The sequence below is a fragment of the Rhipicephalus microplus genome, chromosome 5 (genome assembly GCF_043290135.1).
Source record: "Rhipicephalus microplus isolate Deutch F79 chromosome 5, USDA_Rmic, whole genome shotgun sequence".
Classification (NCBI taxonomy): domain Eukaryota; kingdom Metazoa; phylum Arthropoda; class Arachnida; order Ixodida; family Ixodidae; genus Rhipicephalus; species Rhipicephalus microplus.
The window spans coordinates 155879102-155893318 of NC_134704.1; the positions used below are offsets into that span (position 1 = coordinate 155879102).

At 45.1% G+C, this 14217-nt stretch overlaps 1 pseudogene; it reads left to right on the forward strand.

Moving 5' to 3' along the window:
- Positions 1-9446: 9446 nt before the first annotated feature.
- On the forward strand, positions 9447-11012 carry LOC142817182 (uncharacterized; annotated as a pseudogene).
- The last annotated feature ends 3205 nt before the right edge of the window (positions 11013-14217 follow it).

Below are 14217 nucleotides of genomic sequence, written 5' to 3' on the forward strand. Positions count from 1 at the left end.
CCCAGCAAGGCGGGAAAGAAAGAACAATTGCACAAATAGGCAAATAATCAGTTTTGTATTGATCATAGACCTTTGCAACGTATAAGAACGCTATCACGTAGTTATCACAACCTTCCTCACAGCCGCGTCGGCCAGAAAAAACGAAACAGTGTGCTTGCTGGCCCAACACACACTCTCTTGTGAGTACTGTCCTTGCATTACTTGCTGCCGAAGGGGAACGCCGGTTGCGAGAACAAATTCTTTCAATGGGTACAGCAGTAAAATGTTTCCGCATATATGCACACAACCAGGAAATCAATTTTCGCATTGGTTTGTGCCGATTTACGAGGAAATCGTCCGCAAGCAGACTGCGGCATAGAAAGCGAAGCGTTTTTCGACATCAGAGAGAAAACCTCGTAATCTATGAGTCGGTTAGGTCACGTCTGCAAGAGTGACTTGAATGTGCGTCGTAGCGGCATTCACTTCCGTCGTCTCGTCTGCTGAATTACGTGTGTTTGGCAGACTGCTCAGACCGCGAATCATGCGCATATATGCGTACTGAGAAGAAACAAAGAAGAACGCAATATTATCCATTCCTCTCCTCACACAAACTGACGCCTGAAAAATTTTATTGTCTGTGCATATCACAGGAAGCTCTTCGTATTCCGATTGCTGCGAACTTTCTCTTCTCCTACTCTCCTATATATACAGGCTGCACGCTCTCACCACCGCTAACGCATTGCGTCACTGTTCCTACACAAGGCGAAGGCGTGTTTAGGCTGACCGTGACTTTCTCTGTTTGCTGTGGCGGAGCGAGAAAGACGCGGAAATCTCATTCACGTTATTGGTTTCCGGGACGTGTCGTATTCCGAATCAATACTTGCGCCTACGTGACGCGTTGCTCTGGGCACACTGACGGGCGTCTATTGTCGAATAAAGAGCTCACAAAGAGAGCTGGGCAGGCACTCCGTGGCTGTGATTCAAACTGAAAGAAGTGGACAGAAGCTGCATTATGCTGTTTTCTTCATTGCGAGAGCACAATTGTGCCCATCGTGCGATCAAGCTGTCATCAGAAAGATGTGACAGGAATGCGGATCATAAACTACGTAATCCTCAAGAGTGTGCAAGTCTTTGGATGTGCGGGTCTCTGGGTCCTAAGTTTACCAGGGAAGAGTGGAACGAGCTTCTGCGAAGCCCCGTCTATAAGGACCGAATCATGGCCGTTCAGTACGCCCATGATCAGGCTGGCAGACTAGATGTTCCACTCCCATTGTGGGAAAAACGGGTGCGCATTCAATCGCGTTTTTTTTCCGGGCAAAAGAAAGGTTTATTCACTCACTAATTGTGCACATGATTTTTTTAGAAACATACCTTCAGAAACAAAAGCGTTAGATGATGATTGACTAGACTGCACCCCAGTCGTCGTCAACGCCAAAGGCCAAATGAGCCGCTGAGTATTGAGCACGTTGACCTGAAGCGGCAGTCCTCGTCGGTGGAACGGTTGCTATACGGTACTCAGCTGCTCGCCCGACGGTCGCGATCCCTGTTGTGGAGGTCGCATTTCAATCGAGGTGAAGTCGTACAGGCCCGTGTATTGTGCAGTTTCAGTGCACGATAAAGAACAGCAGATGGTCGGAATTCCCAGAGCCCTCCACTACGGTGTCCATTGGTTTTGGGACGTAAGTTAAAGCTACAGCGGGCGCAGCCAGGCCGCTATGAATGCGCTACAGAGAACCCCCCCCCCCCCACCTGCTTCATTCGCGAAACACGCACAATCTACGGGCTCTAGAGCGCACCGTCAACGAGCTAAGAAACCTCGTGCCGTCGCAGAAATAAATTAGGCGTTCAGGCACCGTATTATATGACGGATGGCTACTACACTTCTTTTTGGCTAATCGGAAATGTTACGATATACCTCGAACAATACAGAAATAGTTTTCAAAAGTTGTTTTTTTTTCTGCAAATTTTCAGAAGCACTGTTCGCCTAGGTTGTCGTTGTCGTTGTTTAAGGGGATTCTTCCCCCCCTCCTCCTCATCACTGTTACTTGTACTGCGGAATTGACGCGAATATCGGAGCTTACTGGCTCGAAAATCAATAGCCAGAATTATTATTCGATTATTTCGCTTACGACAAGGGTTGTAGGCATTATTCGCTCTCTTTCCGCGCTTTCGCTCGTCTTTTGTCCCGAAAAGCAAACCGGAAGCAGCAATTGGGATGGGGGAAGAGGGTTTACCGAGAAAAGAAGACATATATACTTTCGGTTGCAAAATTTTATGATTACCGCCTGTGCAAACATCGTGAGCTAGAAAAAAATTGGTCCCGTATATGAGTGTTACACTGCAAATGCCTTTGAAAGACGATAGTCTTGCGTCTGGAGCGAGTGACCAACAAGTTTATTTGATGTTCTGCGAAATAAAATCGGTGAATGGTACAATAGAGGTGCTGCGTTAGGGTGCCTCGAGAGTGCAGCGGAGGCGAACGAGCGCATCAAGTCACGTAACACGTGAGACATCAGCGCTATCTGGCAGTTATCTTCGAAGATTAAACGCACGCGCCGTGCGCGCCTGTCTCGGAGGTGATAAGGTGTAGAACACAAGGCGACGGGTAGGTGCCACCACAGTGTCGTCTTAGCAAAGCGTTGGAAACACTTGCCGTTTTGTGCAAGCGTTGCATGGTCAGCGCAACGCGATAAACGCTACGGTCCTTATAATTACTCGACCGTTTGCAGTACCCTTTGGCCACCTTGGCGCCGTTTAGGATACCGATAGGGCGGACAAACAGAAAAATGTACAGACAGACAGACAGACAGACAGACAGACAGACAGACAGACAGACAGACCAAAGTTTTTGCGTCGAAGGTCCCCAAGAAAGACTATCGTCTTCAAAATTATACTTACTTCTTGTGCCAAAAGAGCATATCACGCTATGTAACACACGACCTATAAATAGCTGCGTCGTCCACGTACGTAGAGCAAAATATGGTTTCATTATGTTAATGTCAGCTGCTGAGAGTGTTAAATATATGGCGCACGAGAAAAGAAATGCCCTCAGAAATTTACTTCCAAGAAAGTTCATGACTATAGTATTTTTATTAGTAAAAAAAATGGGCAGATCGAAAAATGGGTAGCAAAACGGCTGCGAGTGCATCATAGCTGTGGCATCTAGTCACGTTGTTAGATGACTCGCATGTTGTGATTATCTTGTTTGAACCAGTATTATACCTTCATCATTCATTCACATCCCATAATACCATATTTGATATAAGTGAAGCTATCAAAACTGCCGCCGACACATCATGATGAGCATGGCATGTAATCATATTGTTTGCATGACACGCATCCCATGACTATCATGATTGCACCAGTCGCATACCTTCGTCGTCCATTCACATACTGTAATACCAAATTTGGTATATGTGACGCTAGCGAAACGGCCGCGAACGTATCATGAGCGTGGCACGTATTCGTGTTGTTACATGACACGCATGTCATGATTTTCATGTTAGGGTCTGTGGCTTGTGTTCGCCATGCGATCCTATCATACCAAACGAGGTTTGCAACATGCCATGTGAACAAAACGAGCGCAAGAGCGGCAGGGCCATCAAATGCAAATCATGACTTTCAAGAGATACATGTCATGATATTTATGTAATGAATAGTTAGATATGTTTTTCATAGCCATCTTATGCTATACCAAGTTTGGTATCGATATATTATCGAAACGGCCAGAAAAGCTATAATTCATAGGTGGCTAGATAGATAGATAGATAGATAGATAGATAGATAGATAGATAGATAGATAGATAGATAGATAGATAGATAGATAGATAGATAGATAGATAGATAGATAGATAGATAGATAGATAGATGGATGGATGGATGGATGGATGGATGGATGGATGGATGGATGGATGGATGGATGGATGGATGGATGGATGGATGGACGGACGGACGGACGGACGGACAGACAGATAGATAGATAGATAGATAGATAGATAGATAGATAGATAGATAGATAGATAGATAGATAGATAGATAGATAGATAGACAGATAGATAGATAGATAGATAGATAGATAGATAGATAGATAGATAGATAGATAGATAGATAGATAGATAGATAGATAGATAGATAGATAGATAGATAGATAGATAGATAGATAGATAGATACGCTCAAAGTCGCCGAAGTTCAACAAGAAATGCTTCGCATTTAAAACATGACTGTTGGACTACTTCATTAATCACCTATTTTAGTTACACGCTCTTCTTATGTATGCTTTCTCTTAAGACTAAGGCCCTTGTGTGAATAATCTATGTTAACGTGGTACATCTTCCACTTGGTTGAAGCAGTTTGTGGCATTAGGCATTATTATTGTTGGTGGCATTAAGCTTTAAGACATTTTTAAAATTTCAGCTTGTGTTATCGTTTATTACAGTGCGAGGCCCTAGAACATGACTGTTTTTTTTTTCTGCGCAAGTGTCAAAGTGTATGAGTTTGCAAGTTAGCTTTTCATGATTTGCTTACAGCTATGTCATTGATAGTGCGGCAAAGTGTTGTCAAGCGATCACGGAGACAGTTTTTTTAACAAGTTTACATGCGAATAATATTGTTACGGAAAAGAAGAGACGCCGTAGTGACGAGGCTGCATGCATGTAGCAATATTATAATGAAATTTTTTTAAACGCGGCCTGTCGATATATATATATATATATATATATATATATATATATATATATATATATATATATATATATATATATATATATGATGACGGGTCACGACCAGCACTGTGTGTGTGTTTGTGTGTGTGTGCGCATGTGTGTTTGTGTTTTTGGCTCTCTTAGGTATAACATTGATTTGGGGTCTAAACTTTGCAACGTGTTGCGGTGATCACCTTCACAAACGACAATGCAGACACATCTGCAGTCGCTGCCATTCTCTACTCCTATCTTTTTTTTTCTTTATGTCTTCCCTTCTTCTGAAGGAGCAGGAGGCATTGTGCCCCTCCAAATGGCTGCTGCCATCTTTCTCTGTCTGTGTCTTCATTCACTGTGTTCATGTGTGTCTGTGTATGCTATAAGTAGTAATTACAACAAACTCCATAATGGACTCATCGTTTATTATTTGTTCACATATTTATCACGTATACAAAACCAAGGGTATACAAAATCAAACGAAAGATATACGTATATTTTAAATTGTGATTCACTCTAGTTCAATTATAAACAATACACTAACTGATCAAATTTATCCAGAATAGTTTGTCCTCACCCATAAGGACCTCTTTTTGTATAAGTTTTACCAGTTAGTTTTATTATTTGCAGTTGTAATGAAGTACTTGGCTGTCTCGATCAGACTATCACGAATGCGCCAAAGGAATGATTGATAGTAAAATACTAAATTTATATAGTTGACAGAGAGGATGGCGCAAGGTGCCAATTCATGTTTGTAACTCTCTGGTACTTCAATGACTGCAACTAAATAGTCATTATCACTATTCGTGATGACCGAAGAGATACGGTAGGTTAATACGCCCACCACAAAGCTTAAGTATGCGCGATGCACCAAGGAGGATCAACGGCACTACATTGTACTCTTGAATGCGTATGGCCAGAATAGTCCCTTCCATGATTCGTTTGAACGAACGCTTTTGTTTGGTTCAGGATAATTTCGCGTGCTGTCAACGCTTCCATCGTTGATCGTTCGATACAAGCCCGGAAATGGCGTAAAAAGGATGTTTCTCTATTTCGCCGCCATTTAGCGGTTGGCCTGATATTTTTCGACTACTTGCTCTCGGCCACAGACCAGCTGGCGTTTTTCTTTCTCTTTGTTCGTCCTATATTGGGGGGTAACGCAGTGTTCAGAAGGCAACCACATATTCCCTGAATGATGGCGTGATAGGCATTCCAGGGTAGCTTTGCTTGCATGCTGCTCATTACCGCAGGGAGCTACAGCTGTATACTCGGTGCTTCCTCGCTATAAAATCTCTGTTGGAAGTGACGCTTCTCGTGTAGGTCTTCTTTCGTGATATCGTGTTTTCTTGGGGTTTGAGATTCTGTGGTTCAGTGCCGACCAACTCTGCTTCCTAAGTTACTATTCATTTTTGTTTTAGAACTAATATCAAATAAATAATTTTTCATGCATCGCGAAGAATGTAGAGGAGGACAATCAGGAGCAAGGGAAAATAAGTAAACGCCGCAAAAAACAATTATCTCTGCTTCCTATCTGCTACCCGGCACTGGAAGAAGAGCTAAGTGGATTAACTGAAAGAAAAAAAGAAAGAAAGAAAGAAAGAAAAAAGAAAGAAAGAAAGAAAGAAAGAAAGAAAGAAAGAAAGAAAGAAAGAAAGAAAGAAAGAAAGAAAGAAAGAAAGAAGAGGGATGAAAGTGATACAGCAAAACAGGTGCCCTTTCCATTGTGCACCTACAAGACATCGCTTAGCCGAGTGTATTTAAAAAGCAGCGTCTGTGCCCGAAATGCTGCTGAACCAGTGAGCTTGAAGAAGCACTTGCCTCTCAGAAGTGACCGTTCTTGACCACAGTAACCAAATAAAAAAAGATATACTACTACATCTCTTCTCTTGACCACAGTAACCAAATAAAAACGATATACTACGACATCTCTCATCACTCTTAAAAAACTTTCCACGAAGTCTCTTCTCCTTTTGTTGGGCGCGAAGTTTACACGGATCTTTTCAGCCTCCCTGCCTTTCATTTTGTAACACTCAGCGCTTAGCACAACTCGGCCTTCGCTTTGGGGTTATGCAAAGGAAGTCCAAGCAAAGAACGGCCCCACACACAACACGTTTCTTGCTTCGTCTTCGTTTTTACCACGCTGTTTCTTGATTGAAGTATGTTCAACCAGCTAGCCTAGAAGTTCACCTTTTAAAACAAAATTCATGTAAAGCAGTCATTTCCATTTGACTCCGAAACAGTCGAAGACGTATAGCTCATAAGGAAGATAAAATGCGAATATTTTTTCTAAAAGCACGCAATGATACCTTGGCTTTGTTGTTATAATGAAGCAATGCGAGCTCTATGAGGTCAACAGAGCAGAAACAAATGTTTGGTAAGAGAGAAGGTGGGAAAATCAAACGAGGCTAGCAATAAACAACATGCTTAGGCAACATTTGAGAGGCCGTGCAGAATTTTCTAGAGGATGTCAAATAACTTGCATCAAGCAGCTTTCTATGGCGGTCATGCAGCCATGACGTTAACAGGAGTCGCCTGAATGTAACAGCACAAAGCATAACATTCGAAAGCACACTTTTCCCAACTCTGCTTTCCTAAAGGAACGCACAAGGCAACTATTAAGTCGACGTTTATTGTTGAAATAATGGTCCAGCAACATGGTAGTGTTACTTTTGTGCCATGTAAGTGCTTATTTTGAAATAAAATCCCGTTCTAGCGATCCGCATAGAATTAGCGCACTTCAAATGACCCCCCGGACCGTCTCACGTCACTGTTGCTGTGCACGACATTGCCCGGCTTTACTGCGCGGCTGCCGACACTAGTAGCAGCTGATGGAAAGCAGCACGAGCCACAGCGAAAACAACGGATGTCATTTGGTGCCAGATTGCAGGCGTGTTTTGGTTTAAATTGGCCCCGCCTGATAGTACGACCTGTATAGTTTAACCAGGCGAAAATTGAATTTTAAAACCGCTCACATCATTTTGCGTAGTAACGTCTGGCGGTTCTTTTTTTAATGAATCATAGAGAAACTAGCAAGTTGCATTTTATTACGTCTCCTGATGCGCAGAATGTTTTTCATTTAGTTCAGCTCGTTCTATTACTAGTGATTATTTACAGGCGGCTGGTCTGACGTCATCGGGATCATTTTGAAAGCTTTCTATCGTAGCGCATGTGTTCACGTACATTCATCTTAATTTCCCAGCAAGTAGGGCACTGCTCTTGATAATATTGTTGTTTTGGAGGTTGTCGTACTCTGACCTTTCACTCTCATAAAAATTGTTATTGGTCTCTTTTTTCCCTTAACTATTTTCGTGGAGCAGCTATATGTAAGCCTATCACACGCTTCCCTTTGCTTTCCCTGATTGGTAACTTTGCCTCCTTGTTTCATTTATTATTGCATAGCCTAAAGGTTAGACTTGTTATATGTGGAATCTGCTTCAATTCATTCGAAAATGTCTCGAAGTATTCATGTTTCATCAAGAAAATAACACATATTGCAAAAGGTGAAGAAATTCGCACTACCATGGCTATAGATATTCTCTGAAAACCTGTTTCATGGCACGCTGTAAAATCCCAAGCAAGCATCCCCTCCCACCCGCCTACAGTGAAAGATAATCGAACGAGCTTCGGGGTGGGGCTTGGTTCGTCGCGGAGCAAACATGAATGCTGGTAGAAGAGCCTATAAAAAGAACGCACACCTGTGGCTCTATTGAAATACTTCATTATGCACATCTATTTAGTTTTTTTAACTGAACCGAAGGGAATCATCAGGCGAAATATCGTTTGCTATGACAAAGTGGGGACGCGTTCTTCAAGTCTTTCGACAATTCTAGGCAACTGAGAATGCTACCCGGGGTGCTATATTGCAAAAATAACTATCCTGTACATACGTATAGACGTTTAAGCCTAGGTTTCGTGAAACCCCTGCTACAGGGTTCTACAGGCAAAAATAGGTTTTAAAAGTGATTAGAGCATAGGAGGCCGTTACGCGATAATCGGGGCATACTTCAGATTTTCTCCAACAACTATGGAAAGCTTGCACTAAGCCGCACTAAGCCGAAAAGTTTAGTGATACGTCGGAAATCCTCTAATTGAAGACTCCTACGAGCGATGAGACATCTGCCCACACACTGCAGCATGTGCAGGTGTTGTGCAGTGCCTTGAAGACACTGTAATGATGAATGTAGTGGGTCATGCAAATCTCGGCAAACACATTGTCAGTGCTAAGCACAAGACGATCGGCCCGGACTGTCGCTGGTATCGCTAGCTAGGCCTACGCTCCTACCTGGTCTCGGATAAGTTTTGACTGTCTCCGTTCTTTATTATAAAACAAAAAAAATTCACAGCATATCCACGGAGTGCATGATGATGAGTGGGGCGAAGCATCCATCAGCCCGCCCGCACTTCCGTCAATCCGTGCGTCCGTCTGCGCGACCGTCCATGTGTCCATCCGTCGGTTCGTGCGTCCGTTCATGCGTCCATCCGTGCATTCTTTCGTCCATGCGTCCACTCATCGTGCTTTCGTGCGTTCGTCCATCCGTGCATCTATCTGTATGTCTATCCGTCCGTTCGTGCGTCTCTCTATTCATTACTTCATCTAGTGAAAGTACCAAGTACAGCCATCTTGGATCTTTACATCATATAGAAGTATTGCCATCCAGCGAACATTCCAAGATTGTGGGCGAAAACAGCGCACACACTCACGGGACGAACAACCAACTAGCCCAACTATCGGTCTTGCTTCAGGACATTCCAAGGACTAAACGAGAGGTGACATGGCTGGACTAGAGTGGCGGCACGTGCACACTCTGTTACGGCCTTGCGCTTCGTGCCTATTTCCCACCATCTCCGAAAATTCGGAGCCAAGCCTTGATTCAAGCGGTCGAAAGCCGCTCCCAGAACAAAGCCAAGACGACGGCGTCTGATGCTGCCCCGGCCACCGGCTCGTCGGTTGACAACACGAACGCTCCTGCGACGCTTGCCACAGGACGCAAGGGCAAGACATCCACGAAGTAGAAGCTGCGTCGAATGCTGAAACCTGCTTCCGAAGACTACGTTATAGTACTCGAACCCAGAGAACGCGTTTCTCTTCTCGATGCGTTCACGGAAACCGGCTACGGCACCGCCATCTCGGCATACCTCGGGCCGGAGCAGGCCCACGGAATCTCTGTGCTACCATCGCGAGACCAAGACATCATTGTCGTGCATACCCCGGATATTGATGCTGCGGACCTGTTCATCGGGCACTTTGCAGTGAATTCGGAGAAAGGGTCAGTCCTGCTCCAATGTTACCTAAGACAAGACGGTGGCAGCATCTGCCATGGAGTTATCATGGTCCGTACCATGGACACCACGGAAACTCTTCAACACCGAGTCTGCTGGCGTACCGGCACCATCGTGGAAAACCGAAATTCGGAACATCCAATAAGGCACGCATCACCTTTGCGGGAAAGGTGAAGCCTCGTTACGTTCACTATGACAATGTGGTCGTCTCCGTGCAAAACTACTACAAGACTATCCCGGCCTGCAGCCATTGGGGAGTCGTCGGGCATCACACGGATGTATGTCCAAATCTGCAACCGAACACATGTGGACTCTGCGGACTGCACGCTCCGCCAGTGAAGGGTGTGCGGACCCCTCACGTCTGTGTTCACCTAGGTTCCATGTGTGGTGATAGCCATGCCACTAACTCCCGCGAATGTGCAGTGAAATTCCGAACACCGAAGATGACCTCCCCAAAAGGCAGCAAAAAGAAACCGGCACCCAAGAAGACAAGCCGTCAGCGTGGGTTACCCAGCGACCAGCCTCGCCGGGACAACTAGAAAATTGACGAGTCAGTACCACCTTCTGGGGGTGCTGGAATGCGTCCATCGGCGGGGTCTCAACTACACGATGGCCCTGAGAAACGAGCGATGGAGGCACACGGCAAGACTGGGGCCTGGGTCAAAGCCGTTAAAAATCGGCAACAGGTGAGCGGTCAAGGTGGGGCTCCCTCTCGTACCACCCTTCCCACTCCCCTCTCATTGGTGCGGAGTGCGGAACAAAATGAAACAGTAGCACTCAGGGCCCAAAATGCGATGCTACTAAAGAAAATTGTGCAGTTAGAATCCAAAATTAACCAGCTATCTTCTCCCCCCTCCTGCCCTGCGGCTGAGGTAATGGAAAATGAGCTTGTGGCCCCAGAGGCAGCAACAAGCGGGGACGCCGCATTAGAGGTGCGTTTCCAAGTCCGTATCCGAGCCATAGACGCCAGATTCACAAACATGGAAAACAAAATATTACTAATTGTCACCGCCATGTGCAAATTGCAGGAGACAATCCCCGCTATGATAGTCCAGTAAACTTCGCATTCCTCGCGCCCCTCACGCTGGATTGATGATCTCTACAAGGACGTATCTGGCCGCTCAATTAAAACTTCTAGACGCAACATAGATATAGATGATGATGACAGCTGCTCGCTCTCCAGTGATGAGGACCCCTCTTTCACTGCGACTGCTGGCTTCGGAGCAGCACCGCAACAATCTCACCTCAGTATAATTAACCATGACGAGCAGCCCTAATGTCAGGCGCTTCCCGAAAATCAATTCGGACGTCCCCATTGATATTGTTCAGTGGAATTGTCGAGGCTTTCGGTCCCGCACGAAAAGAACGCATCTTCGACTTTTCGGCTCACTTCAGGTGGTGGTTGCCCTTCGGGAGCCAGGGAGTGGCACCACCCTTATAGATTACGTCACTTTCTGGGTCTGTTTATTTAAAAACATCACCGAGTCGATACAACATTGACAAAACGGCGTAAAGTGGGGGACCAGATGGGCCGCATGGTCCGCCGGGTTTCCAACAAGCGCGGGGCTTACGTTGCAGAGACGCCTTGCGGCTGGCGCATGCATTTGTAACCAGTCGACTCCTCTACTCGGCTTCTTGCCTCCATCTGTGCAAGTTTGACGAGAACGCCCTTGAGGTGATTCTCAGGAAGATGTACAAGCGTGCCCTTGATCCCCCAATAACCACGTCCAACCAGTGCCTTATGGCCCTGGGGATAGTAATCATTTTCGCACAGTGCCGGGAGGCACACTTGACCGATCAATACACGAGACTTTCGAACACTCCGTCGGGTCACCGCCTATCAGCCCGACTACACATCCACCACCCAATAGAGACAGAGGAGCGCATACGAATTTCATGCACGTGCACCCTCTTCCGGCCAACATGACACGTGACGACCACAATGGCAGGTGCTTTGCGCGGGTGGAGGCACTGGCCCGCCATTATGGGAACAAACACAGCATATTTTACGTGGAAGCCTCCGACCCTCCCGACGGGGGGTGGTACACGGCTGCAGTCGTCCACCAAAACATCGCGATGAATGATCTCACATTCAGAGCACACGACATAACATGTGCGGAGGAAGTCGCCATCGCGCTAGCTACCGCAGACCAGGACTCGCGCGGTCTTCATTACGGGCTCGAGAGGGGCCTGCAGAAATATTCAACGTGGATACGTCCCATACCTGGCGTACCGAAACTTACAAAATAGTAATTACGTCGGGGCCCTCGCGTCTCGTAGCACCATATGGGCTCCAGCTCAAAGAAGCCTCGAAGGCAATGAAACGGCAGGCGCCGCTGCTCGCACGCTCACTCTCCGATTAACGCCTTCAGACCTTTCGAAATGGATCCCGAACCTAATCCGGCCTTAAAATTTCGAAAAATTACTGAATTCTATCAATTCGGCCACGCGATTTCTCATCAGCCCAGTAAGGGCCTTACACAGGCAGTGGAACGCTTACTCCTCCACCTTTACACCATAACACTGCTGTGCCCCGCAGTTTTCTAATATGTTGATCCTGCGTGTACAGGAAAATGTCCCCACTGTGTGGAGAGGTCCTCTCACATCTTCCACATGGTGTGGGCATAGTAGTCAACTCCGCACCTTCCCCCAAAACCAAACCCCACCCGGCAGGACTGGGAGGCAGCGCTGCTTAGCTCTTCCGACGTGGCGAGCCAGAAGGCCCTGGTCAACCTAGCTCGGGTCGCGTTGGCTGCCAATAGACTTCTGTAACGAGGAGCCCACCTAGTGTGTGTGAAGGGTGGCCCGCACCAGGCCTTCTCCCTCCTACTTCCTGTATATATATATATATATATATATATATATTAAAGCTTTCATTCTCTCTCTCTTTCACCGCATGTGTACTTGAATGTATTTATTCTAGCTACCATTAATTTTGCCGCGCTTGTATCCCATTTTCTCGTTTTCCTGACATCTTATCGCGTATTATGTCATATGACAAGTCCCATGTCCTCTTTTGTGGTCATCGACAGCCCTACCAGGCCAAAAAAAAAAAAAACGGAAGGTTTCTTCACAGCGAGAACATAGATCCGCTTTAAAATTATACGTTTCTGTAAGGATTTCGACTCTTTTTTTAATCCAAATCTCGTTGCTCAGGTGTTTATATATAGCACCATCAAATCTGTAACAGTGGGGATTTGAGACTCGGACTAAACCGAAGTACTGACAGCGACAGCCGATGCATTCAATCACGCCAAGAGAACTATATATATATATATATATATATATATATATATATATATATATATATATATATATATATATATATATATATATATATATATATACAAGTTATACAAGTTGACTGCCAAGGGAGCATAGAAAGTCGCTGTCCACTCTAGAACTAACGAAACGGTCACACACGATATGCCAGTCAAACGAACTGCATCTTCACCTCACTTTCCCAAAACGCATTCGTTTAAGCAAGCTGTTTAAAAAATGTTCAAACATTTGCCGCTTCGAGCTGCGCAAGTTGTAAACAGGTCAGACAGCCTTCGCATGGCTAAGTAAATATTTTGGTTCTGCTGTGTAAGCAAGGCTGAAAGAAAAACAGCACAGGAAATATCACCGAACAACTAGCCAAAAACGTGAAAAGAAAACGAGAGGCTTAGAACAACACTGTAGACCACTAGGCAAATAAAAATCAATGTTTATATAAGCCAGAAAATTTTGAGAACCACAGATTTCTACTTGGTGATCTTCCTTAAACAGGATTTGTTAATGGGTGCAAAAATGAAAAGTACTAAGGAATAAAATCCACACTTCCGTTAAACTAGAAACGAACGGTTGTGTCTATAAAAGCAAAATGACGGCACTCTTAAGTCAGCGTGTCGCGTTGTGGAATACCGTGTGTGCGTACACTGCACTAAGCCGGAAAAGAAGTTGCAGAAACACTGAACAAGGATATCCGAGCATGAAAGCTTGAGTCTACCTACTGCTGTCTACTTTCGCCACCAGGACACACTGACGCCACTTCGACCAAGCTGACAGGAATTAACACGTGCGTGCTACGCTTATGATGTACTGAAGCCGTGTTCGTAATATGTTTTCGGTAAGTCCGAAAATGAAAGTGAAAAGATCAATGAATAGATAGATAGATAGATAGATAGATAGATAGATAGATAGATAGATAGACAGATAGATAGATAGATAGATAGATAGATAGATAGATAGATAGATAGATAGATAGATAGATAGATAGAT